Raw genomic sequence first — 12,620 nt, 5'->3', positions numbered from 1 at the left:
TTATTGTATTTTAGTGGATTGATGAAGAGTTTTAACATTTAAAATTGATATTAATTATTTTACATATTATGGTTCACAGATTTTAGAAAATTTGCTCTGATTCTTTCATTCCTCTTTTATACCGTTATTGTATGTGGTGACACTACAGAATTAGCTGCAGATTTCTGGTGATCCTTTTTTCTGCTCTACTCCTCACTCCTTCTCTCTTTTTGTAGCGCACAGGTTTAGCCTTTATCTATTGTCAGCAAGAGCAACCTCTCCCCAACCACGTACAACTCCTGGGTTTTCTGGGGAATCAAAACCATCCCTTGAAGACTGCTGTATGCTATTCTCTACATCCATGCTGCTGTAATCCTCCTTGTCCTCCTCTTCCTCCTGTGTGTTTTGTGTCCCTGCAGGGATGATATCTGCATAAAGGGGACCTTGTGAGTAAAGGAAGTCCTCCTCTTGCTCCCGCTGTTCTGCCTCAAGTGCCCTGACCATGATTCCACAAAGCGTGTGCTCCAGCAGGTAGACTAAAGGGATAGTGTCGCTGATGCATGCATTGTCCCGGCTCACCATCCTTGTAGCCTCCTCAAATGGTGACAGGACGATGCATGCATCCTTTATCAAAAGCCACTGGCATGGCGAAAAAAAGCCAAGCTCCCCTGACCCTGTACTTGTTCCATACTCACACATGTACTCATTGATGGCCCTCTGCTGCACGTGCAGCTGCTGCAGCATTGCCAATGTTGAGTTCCACCTGGTGGGCATGTCACAAATGAGGAGGTTTGTGGGCAGGTTGAATTCCCATTGAATGTCAGATAAGGGAGCACTGGCATTGTATGAACGCCAGAAATGGACACAGACTTTTCTGTCCTGCCTCAGGAGATCTTGGAAGCCTGGGTATCTGGTCAAAAAACACTACACCACCAGATTCAGGACATGTGCCAAGCATTGAACATATGTTGAGTGTCCCTGATGGAGTGTGGAGAGAAGGTTGGTGCCATTGTAGCATACAATAATTCCTGGCTCAAGCTGTCGTGGCGTCAACCATCTCTGAACCTGCCCCTGCAGAGCTGACAGAATCTCTGCCCCGGTGTGTCGCCTAGACAGACCAACTGAATCATGGCATGGCATCTTTTTGCCTGACTGCTTGCGTAGGCCCTTGAACACTTAGGGAGCACTGCTGCTTCAGAGGACAATTGAGCAGAAGAGGATATGGAGGAGGAGGAGGTGGGGGAATAGCCAGATGTGGCAAAACCAGCACCAGCTTTTTGGAGGCATGGTGGCAAAACAAGCTGCAACATTGAACCCTGTCCTGCATCCTTCCCAGCTGCCAGCAGAGTTACCTAGTGTGCCGTGAAAGAAATGTAACGTCCTTTTCCATGCCTGCTGGACCAAGAGTCAGCAGTAATGTGCACTTTTCTGCTGACCGCTCTGTCCAACAAGGCCAAAACACTACCTTCCACATGATAGTAGAGAGCCGGAATTGCCTTACGTGAAAAGAATTGCCTTTTTGGTACCTGCCACTGTGGTACAGCACATTCCACAAATTTGTGAAAGGGAGCAGAGTCTACCAGATGAAAAGGCAGCAATTGTAATGCTAGCAATTTGGCCAAGCTAGCATTAAGACGCTAAGCATGTGGATGGCTGAGATAGTATTTCTTTGTATGGTTCAGCAACTGGGGTAGTGAAATTTGCCTGCTGCTCAAATCAAGCGGTGGTGTACTGCTAGCAGATTGGGTTCAGGTCTCTGTGGCACTCATTGCTATACCATCACCCCTCTAAATGCAGGTATTTAAGAGGACATGAGGTATAGGGCTAGAGATCCCAGATGAGGAGCAAGGTGCAGTATGCTTGTTTTGATCTTGTGGCTCTTTCAGGTGCTGTTGGCAACGGACTGCATTGCAGATCGTCATATGCCTTGTCAAGCATGTGGTTCCCAAGCGGCTGGTGTTCTGGCCACAATTGATCCGCTTCAGACAGATGTTGCAAACATCAATGCTGCAGTCTACTGCACATGTGCTGAAAAAAGCCCACACTTTTGGGATTCTGCGGGGAATTTGCAGCACCCTTAACCTGTGGAGCTCTGTGCTATGATGCAATAGGTTGGCTACTCCTATGGCAGCCCCTGGAGCACATCCTGCCTCATTGGAGTTGTTCCTCCTCCTCCCCCTCAATTTCCTCCTCTATCTGGTCAGGCACCCAAGTACAGTCAGTGACCTCATCATCCCCTCCCTCCTCATCACTGGAGCAAATTTGACAGTATGCTGCAGCTTTGGGAACATGACTGCTAGTTTCCTGTCCGTCATTGTCACCCCCTCTCTCTAGGCTCACGTTATTCCCTTAATCAACCTGGGAACCAACATAGCAGCTTTCAAATTGCTGCGCATCCTCCAGCAGCATGTCACTGTGTCACTGACACTGTGATCGAATAGTTTAGGTGACTCCTCCGTGCATGATGGTGGGGCAACAGAAGGAGTCTGTGGAATGGGCCGCTTTGGCAGCTGCGGTGGAAGGCAAACTACTGTGAGCGTGGGTCTCAGAGGACGAGGCGGATGAGGACGGCTTATTTATCCACTCCAGCAACTCTGAATAAGACGGGCATCACCGGAAATAATGGATGGGTGTGCCCTGCCTGCAGAGGATGCACAATGTCGACTGTGACCACCACTTTTCACTGTGGACACAGAGGCTGCTTGCCCTCTTTTCGTGGCCTGTGAGCGTCTGCCTCTCCCTGTCGGCCTTTCAGACATGATGTTGATAGAGATCGATATAGGGTATAGGCAAGAAACCGATAAGATACTCAATGACCTAATATGTTGTAATCGATAGCCCTATATATATAGATAGACACAGGGTACTGTTACTGTGCCATATTGCCGACTCTTCAGCCAGGATTTCCAGAACTGTCAGCTGGTACTTCTGGATATTCCCAGGCAAAGGGATCCCAGCTCTGGTGCTGAGCAGAGTCTAGCAGCCGTCTGTAGGCAATCTCCAGCTCCCATTCCTGAACGGCGAGAAACTCCATATCTTCCAGGGCCCAGAACGCTTCTGAGATGTTCAGGATCCCTTCTCTGTAATCCATAATTTCCTCTAACCGCCACTCCAGATCGCTCCCAAAGTTAGGGTCCCCTGACGGCTTCCCGTACAACAGTCCCAGGCCACCATAGCCAAAGCCTTCCGTTGGGCTGTCATCCACTATTCAAGGGCATGTTTGTTGGGATACATGTCACCGGAGGGCTCTTTAGCTCTCTTCCAAATGCATCTCTGCCCAGACCAGCCTGCTTAACTCAGCTGTCTGCTCCTTGTGTGGTTTATCTCCCAAAAACAGCACCTGCAATCCATACTGCCACCAGTACCATTCCTGGATGGAGGGGAAGATTTTTTCCTGGTGTCGCTGCTCACAGGCTAGCGTTTCCTTCCAGAGTTCCAAGCGGATTGAATCATACCATCCTAGCAGGACCTGTTCTGACACTGGTCCTCTATGCTGTATCCGCATCTCTCGCAACCTCCTTCTTAATTCCTCTTCCATGGCGGCTGGTATCTGTACCTCTCCTCTCCTGCTATCTGGACCTTAGATTCCGGTTGAGGTTTGGATGTACCAGACTGCAGGAAGCATCCCACCGCTTGCCACCAATATAACGGAACTGCAACCCACACTGTGTTTGTGGGCTTCCATCAGAATAATGATTCCTTGAACATAGATATCAGGTATTCTAGCTGCCCCCATACAAAACTAGCCGAGAATAGCTTGTATAGGTGTGGAAACTTTAATTGAACAAACTCACACCGAATATATCCCACATCAGGTCAGGTGACCAATTACATTATCAGATGAAATTGTGTACAGAAATTTAATTAACATCTAAGAAACAACTAACACAAACAGCATTCTAATTTCCCACTAGCAACTAATAGATGAAAGGGATTTAATTAACTTGAGTTAAACCAGCCTAGGTTGAGTACATGGAATCCACATCTAAATAATGCTTTGGTTATTTAGGAGTTACAGACTTCATGGCAATGGTCTACAACAGGCTATTGGTCTCACAGTGTAAGGTGGGAATAAACCTTCATATATTTCGTGAGAGATATTGTTTATAAATAGTCCTGTCCCATTTGAAGCAATCCAAACTATATTTTCAGTGTCCATTAAATAGCTGTCCATTTTCTTGGTCACACTGTGCCTCTAATAGACACAGGCTAACTTACACATAAGACGGGCCAGGAGAGCTGAGAGAGGGTTTTCTCAACCTCTCTAAGGTAAGATGGGGTCCATGGGCCCCCCAACCAAAGTGACTCCCGTCTTTATCAGCTAACCCACTCTAGTTCTATAGATTCCAAGACCCAAAAAAATAATTACAAACTGATGAAACAATAGTACCCTGTGCCCACTGCTTTGGCACTAATCTATCTCTCTGTCTCTGACCCCTGTTTGCGTGGTTGCGGCCGATGTGGTACACCTTTGCATTTATGGTGGCAATGCCCTGCGATCCAAGCCTTTTGTGCGGTTATTAAAGCCCAAATCAGGAAGATTGTGGATATAGATATCCCTTTATCCCTGGTTCATGTCCTCCATCTACCCACTATCCTGCTTAGTCATTACAAACGTTACAAAAATTATAAACACCGCGCCTTGTCACATTTCTTGAAAGCAGCCAAACGTTTAATACCAATATATTGGAACGCAGGCACAAGTTCCTAACTACGAGGAATGTATCAGGAAGGTATTGAGATTATGAAGCCAGAGGACTGGAGAGCGACTTGCAGGGATGTGCATGAGCATTTCCATAATACTTGGGCAGCTTGGTGGGACTACACTACTGACCCAGAGCCTGTTCCATCAAGCCTAGATGTTGTCCTATAGGCATTAACAGACCCCTCGTTCAGGCCACTCACATAGTTTTTTGCCCAATGGAATATACCAGTATGAGCGATATTTGTGTTTCGAAATGGTAAGGAATGTGTCCAATTTTTGTGGGGAATTACTTTCCTTTTATTCTATTATATTCTAGTATTTTTGGGATCCTGTATTTGTTGATGGTAATTTATAACTGCTATCCTGATGGGTTCTAGCACCTGGAGGTAAAAGAAAAAAATACAAAAACATAACCATTAGGTAGGAATTGGATAATCTTGTAATTGCCTTTGAAATGTCGCTCACTACTATCCCCACATTAGAATATATAAAATAACCTTTAAGTGGTTATAAACCCTTACAAATACTCTATGACTTTACTAGTCTTGGATGAGGAGATGAAGCAAATCTTCCTACATAAGTTGTATCTGTCTATATGCAGCCTTTCTTTCTCTACAGTGATTCAAAGTCCATAATTTACACAGCCTGTCTGAGCTTTAAGGAAGCAGGGGGTGGGGAGCTGAAATTACACTCAAAGCTCAGTGAGGAGAGATGAAAGATGATTGGATTGAAGGAACACACAACCCTTCACACAGCACACAGGAGCAGAACTGATGCTGTTAATTGCAGGCTGTGTGCTGGATATCCCACCGGTCACCTTTTTCCTCTTGGTGTCAGAAAAACTTGTCAGAAGTGACTCATGCAGATTGCAGAGGAATGAAGCAGCTGATAAACATGACACTTGGTGCTCTGAACTGGGACAAGGTGATATGACTATTTCATGTTAGAGGTTTACAACCACTTTAAATTAAATTTAAAAGTGCTAAAACCGGCTTACATTATGAAACTACTGTTCTTCATAAGGAGAAAAAAGGGCATATAATTACATAACATAGCATTCTAAATGAATAACATTTTTTTATTATGGCTTTGAATCCCATTAACCCCTTCTTTTGCTGCAGAGCCATTTTTCGCACACATTAAAAATAATTTAATGGAGGGGTCTGGTTTGTGAGTGCTCGTGATGGCAACCTTAGCCAAGAGCTCTCCCCTGCTGATCAGAGTACCACAGCTATAGAGCAGGCATCCTGCGACTTACGACTGCCCAATTGTTCCCTGGACACCCGAGGATCCTTTTCCAATGATGTCCTACATGAGGAAGGACGAGTGGTGCCCGGAGAAGTTCACAGCATTCTTCCTTTGGCCTGCTCCGGGGGGAGAGAGAAAAGCCAAGATGGCTCAGCCAGACAGGCCTCACGCTGCTCCTCAGCATTCACTGACCTCCCTGATGCGGATCAGGGAGAAATAGAAGGTGGCATGGCACCCTTATCCTCTCACAACTCTTCCCCACCAGCCTGGTGTCACAGTGCCCAGCTAAGGCCAGGATGCAAATAGATTCTCCCCACCAGGCCGGCATTGCAGTGAGTACATAGCCACAGGCCACATACACAGATGTCAATCTACAATCCTCAATTGCTGCTTTTCCCACATTAGGACAACCAGTCCTTGATACAACTATGAAAGACATGTTATTATCTCTGCAAACCTCCCTAATGGCTAATATTTCCTTTGTTATTCATAAATTTACTTCTGACATGCAGCAAATTGGAGAAAGAGTACAGTATATGTAAACCAAGATGGATGAATGCACTAATACAGTGAATGATTTGAGATGACAGCATGTGGAAAAGCGCAAAGCTAGGGGATCTTGAAGACCGCTCTTGTCGCAACACTATTAAATTGAGGGGCATCCCTGAATCAATCCTTCCCATCAGTGACTTGATTTCCACTTTACTCCCTGATCTGTCACCAATAGAGCTCACTATTGACCGGGTACATAGGATCCCCAAACCTAGTCTCCTACAGATGTCCTTATGAGGGTCCATTTTTACCCGGTCAAAGAGCAACTGCAATCTAAGGTGTGAATGCTGAATAAGCTACGTGCTACTTATGCAGAAATTCAAACATATGCAGATCTCTCACAGTATAGCCTGCAGCTGCAGAGGCAGATGAAAACAGCGGCTAAGGCTCTTTATAACCAAAAACTCACCTACAAATGGTGTCACCCTTCTACTATACTGGTCACCCGTAATGCGGTCTCTAATGATTTTAACCATTGAAGGAGGAATGACGCTCCTACACTCATGGGGCATTTTACTGGAGCTCCCCAGAGACGACAGCAATACCTCCCATAGAGAGACTTCCCCTCAACATGGGCACCATCATAGGGACAATGACAAAAATAAATACAAATTAATACTCCTGCTCTATAATTGCTCAACCCCAGATCTAATCTCCGGTCTGGCATCCTACTCGATATTCCTTTACAGTTTGAACTTTCCCCCAAGATTGGTGAGCATCTATCAAAGTTCTGAGCTGCTACTTTTTGTGTTCTACACAGTACCTATACAGATCCCATATCCCAGGTTTTCTGTTTAAATAATAGCTTTACTTTCTCTCAATACAGCCCTACAAGTGAGGTGCTCTCTCGCCACATCATAACAATCTTTGCAGAGGAACAATCTTGAGTTACCCAGGCATATGCCTGAATTTACCTGAAGTTTTCGCTTTACAACACACAACCTAACATACACCCAACATGCCCTTCTCCATCCAAACCTTAAACACAAATCATGGGTTTGAATCACCCAGCAAAACAAACCTCTTTGTGAAAAACTGCATTGTGTGGAAAACTGCATTGTCGCATAACTACGATGTATTATACGTACAAGAAACTAATTTCACCTAGGACTCATCACCACCCTGCAGCCATAAACAATTCCCGCATGTATTCAAAACCTGTTACTCTCGGAAGCAAACAGGAGTGTTGATTGTTATTCTTGACACTATCCCATTTCAAGTTTATAACTATCCTTGAAAGTCTCCAACAAGGACACCTATTACTATGTGAAGACTTTAATTTGGTACCTGACAACAAAATGGACACCTCAGCTGGGACAAAGAGATATGAATCTCCCTTGAGCAAGTTTATAGCTTCTAATGACTTATAGGATGTTTGGAGGTGTTTTCATGACCTGTCCCCGCCTCACAACACCTACTTATGTATAGACCTTTTCGCAACTGAAAAATGTCTACTTCAGAATATATCATCATCAAATATCCACAGTGTTACCTGGTAAGACCATGCCCCTGTAAGCATCACAATATCCAACAAACCTTCACATCCACACACACGTGTGCCGTGCCAATATCTACCTCCTTCAAAATGACACATATGTTGCAACCCTTAATCAACAACTTGAGAAATTCTTTACTCCTAACACAGATTCAGTTACTGACTCGGCTACAGTGTGGAATACCAATAATGCAGTCATTAGAGGAGTTTAGACGAACTGACAGCAACTGTCACAGATATAGACTCCCAAAACAAAGTGAACGCTTCAGCATCCCTTTAATCAAAACTATTATCATTATTTCAGGAACACCGTTCCCTACTACTAGACTCTTTCGAAAGAGCACAGAGGAAGATCAAAGCATGTACGTATGTGACGGGCAACAAAGCTGGCAAGGTTATGGCCCTGCGTATCAAAGGGCAATGCCTTAAGTCTAAAATCGCCCATCTATATCACCCCCTCACTAACAAAAAAACACTCAAATCCCAGTCTATAGCAGACACTTTGAGTCTATATTATAGTGGACTGTATAACATTAACTCACCAGGAACTCACCAGCTCTCCCAAGATGAGACTTTGAGGTTTCTGAATCACATTAAACTCCCTTCCTTAACGCCTCAGCAACTTTTCTCCCTAATAAGCCATAACCATACTCAAAATTGCACAGGTGATCACCAATTTACTCAAGTCTAAATCCCCAGGCCCAGACGGGTTCATGGAAGAATATTACAAAATATTTGGGCACATTTTTGCCCCACACTTATGTAAAGTATTCAGCAATGTTGACTCTTCTTCTTTTCCTGCTGAGATGCTAAGTGCACTTATAGTAACAATCCCAAAACCAGGAAAAGATCCTATAACTCCCAAAAACTTTTGTCCAATATCGCTGCTCAACATTGACCTAACAATTTATGCAAAATTACTGGCTAACAGATTAATAGATATTCTCCCACCTCTGATACGCAAAGATCAATTAACCACTTGCCGACTGCTCACATGGAGTGTACTGCGGCAAAGTGGCTCGTTATCATCCAGCGACGTAGGTCTACGTCGCTGGACTCCTCCCCTTGTGGGCGGCACCCGCCGGAGGCTCGCTCCCGCTGTATTCAGACACAGCGCGAGTCGGGCGAGGGGAGGAGTGGCGGTGATCACCGCCGCTCTTCCCCGATCATCAGCGATCGAGTGAGGAGATTCGCCCGCTTGTGTTAACAAAGCGGGCGGATCTCCTAAGTGACAGGCAGTCACAGATTACAGGATTCAGCATAGCTGAACCTGCGCTCTTTGCCTGTGTCACACAGGCCCCTCCCTCCACACACGTCAGTAAGCACCAGGCATACATTAACCCCTTGATCACCAATAAAAGTTAACCCCTTCCCTGCCAGTGTCATTTTTACAGTAACAGTGCATTATTATAGCACTGATTACTGTAGTAATGTCACTGGTACCCCCAAAAGTGTCAAAAATGTCAGTTAGGGGTCCGATCTGTCTGCCGCAATGTCGCAGTCCCGCAAAAAAAAAATTGCAGATCGCCGCCAGATCGCCGCCATTACTAGTTAAAAAAAACAATAAAAATGACATAAATTTCCCGTAGTTAGCAGCTGCGATAACTTTTGCGCAAACCAATCAAAATACGCTTATTGCTATTTTTTTTACCAAAAATATGTAGCAGAAAACAAATTGGCCTAGAATATTAAAAAATTTTGATTTTTACATTTTTTTGGGGGGAATTTCATATGAAAAAATGTGAAAAATATTGTTATTTTTTCAAAATTGTCGCTCTTTTTTTGTTTATAGCGCAAAAAGTAAAAATCGCACAGGTGATCAAATACCACCAAAAGAAATCTCTGTTTGTAGGGAAAAAAAAGACATAAATGTAATTTGGGTACAGCATCACACGACCGCGCAATTGTCTGTTAAAGTAATGCAGTGCCGAATCTCAAAATATGCCCTGGTCAGGAATGGGGTAAAATCTTCCGGTCTTAAAGCGGTTAAAAATACACTCATTGAGAATTTTTTTGTCAAAGATATGTAGCTAAATACATTTTGGCCTAAATATATGGCAAAAATTTTATATATTGGATATTTTTTAACTGTCAAAGTAGAAAAATATTGTTATTTTTTCAAAATTGTCGCATTTTTTTATTAATATCACAAAAAATGAAAAGAGCAGAGGTGATCAAATACCACCAAAAGAAAGCTCTGTTTGTGGGAAAAAAAGGACGTAAATTTATTTTAGGTACGGCGTTGCATGACCGCGCAATTGTCAGTTAAAGTCGCACTGTGCCGAATCGCAAAAAGTGGCCTGGACGTAAAGCAGGAAAATCCTCCGGTCCTAAAGTGGTTAAGGTTGCCAGTCCTCAGATGCCACTAGAAGATTGATAAATATCCTCCAGCATGCTGAGTCCTCTGGAACACCTTCTGTGCTCCTATCACTGGACGCAGAGAAGGCGTTTGATAGCAAGCATTGGACCTATCTTTCTTCAGTCCTAACTAAGTTTGGGTTTCAAAGACAAATTTTAAAAGCCATAATGGCTCTTTATTCCTCCCAATCAGTATCTGTTTATAAATCTGACATCCTGTCAACTCCCTTCCAAATAGCTAATGGCACAAGACAGGGCTGCTCCACTCTCCCTTTATATTCAACCTGCTGTTGAAACCACTAGCAGAGTACATTAGAACCAAGAAGCAAATCCCCTGAAGTCACTATAGCATCCCATATATGATCACCTTATTTGCTGACTATGTAAATCTCATACTTACCAATCCCACCTCCTCCCTTCCAGAAGTACAAAGAATATTATCACAGTTCAGTAAGGTATCCTACTATAAAGTCAATGACGCTAAATCTTCTATACTGGATATAGGTATAGATGCCACAACTCGTAACCTTCTCCAACATCAATTCTCTTACACTTGGGCTGAAAATAGTATACCTTACCTGGGGGTACAGCAAACTAAAACAACCAAATTACTATTCCAACATAAGTACTTACCCTTTTGTACTAAATTACAACATGACCTTACTATTGTAGCCAAATTTGAATTTGCATGGGTAGGCTAGCGGCCTTCAAAATGCTACACCTCCCCCAGCCTACCCATCTACGAAAATTCGAATTTGGGTACATTAGTAAGGGTATGTTGTAATTTAGTACGACATACCCTTACTAATGTTGGAATAGCAATAAGAGAATTGATGTCGGAGAAGGTTACGAGTTGTGGCATCTATATCTAGGGTTTTGTCATTTTTCAAAACAGATCTGTCCCTTTACATTGAGACCAATTTGGAATGTGCTAAATTCAAAACAGAAGCTCTGTTCCTGCCTGTGTATTCTTGCTTAAGACTGCTGAAGCCATAATAATGAATAATTAAATACATTATCAATTATCAAGTACATACATTATTATGAACTTCTGCAGATTGGGTAAAACAAAACCAATGCACAGCAAAAATGTATATATGCAAGGTAAAGTGGCATTTACAATATACATTTAACCCTTTCACTGCCACCAAAATATGTCATGCAGCAGCAACAAAGGATTGGCACACACTCCCAGTTGCTGTAGCATGCTGCAGCATGTAAATCTGACAGGTCAAATGCCAGCTTTCCAATGGAAGCAATCGGCTATGTTATTTCCTCCTTAGAGCTTTTTAAGTACCAAATGAGGTTTAACTTAAAAAAATTAAAGAATTGAACTTGGGGGTTAAAAATGCAAGTTACTTACTAGGGGGAGAAGCTCTGGGGGATTCGAAGATGAAGAAGGATCTGCGCGTCTTAGTAGATGACAGGCTGAGCAATAGCATGCACTGTCAAGCTGCGGCAAGCAAAGCCAGCAGAATATTAGAATGCATTAAAAAAGGGATATACTTCAGAGATAAAATGATAATTCTACTACTTTCTAAAACTCTGATTTGGCCACATCTGAAGTATTCCCGTCTAGTTCTGTTCACCAATTCTCAGAAAAGATATGTTGGAACTGGAGAAAGTTCAGAGAAGGGCAGCAAAATTAATAAGGAGGCCAGAGGACCTCAATTAAGAAGAATGACTACAAGCGCTAAATTTATTCTCCCTAGGGAAGAGACGCTTGAGAGGAGTTATGATAGCGATATACAAATATCTTAATGGTAATCCCAGTGTAGGTAGGAAACTATTCAGTCTCATTGAATGTAAGCGGACACAGGGCCACACAATGAGATTGGAAGAGAAGCAGTTTAACCTAAAGATGCATAGGGAATTTTTCACTGTCAGGGCAGTAAGGATGTGGAACTCTCTTCCACAATCAGTGGTGTTAACAGAAAGTATTGATATTTTTAAAAGACTCTTGGACTTGCATGTTAGCAAACATAATATACAGGGTTATGGGAAATGATTATCTGCACGAACACACACCCAGACAGGTTGAACTATATAGGCTATTGTCTTTATTCAACCTTACCAACTATGTAATTATATATGTCCCTATGTAACAGTGGCAACATCATTTAATCCATCTAACATGGAAACATAAAACATATGTTGCCTGCAATTAGGTCTCCTGGGTAAAACAAACTAAAATTAATTTTCTAGTAGGTAAGACCAAAGTAGATTTTTGTATTATAGTTTATCACATCAACAGTTTACAGCTGTTCGCTTTTTAGATATACA

The 12,620-nt window shown here is 43.1% G+C and overlaps 1 protein-coding gene across 7 annotated transcripts in view; it reads right to left on the bottom strand.

Moving 5' to 3' along the window:
- Nucleotides 1-12,620, bottom strand: part of NRXN2 (neurexin 2) — a 2,537,771-nt gene that overhangs the window by 926,341 nt on the left and 1,598,810 nt on the right. The gene's annotated exons all lie outside the window — the stretch shown is intronic.

This window comes from Pelophylax lessonae (assembly GCF_965119305.1).
Source record: "Pelophylax lessonae genome assembly, chromosome: 10".
Lineage (NCBI taxonomy): Eukaryota > Metazoa > Chordata > Amphibia > Anura > Ranidae > Pelophylax > Pelophylax lessonae.
Note: the sequence above shows the minus strand (reverse complement) of the source record. Positions and strands in the feature narration are given on the sequence as shown.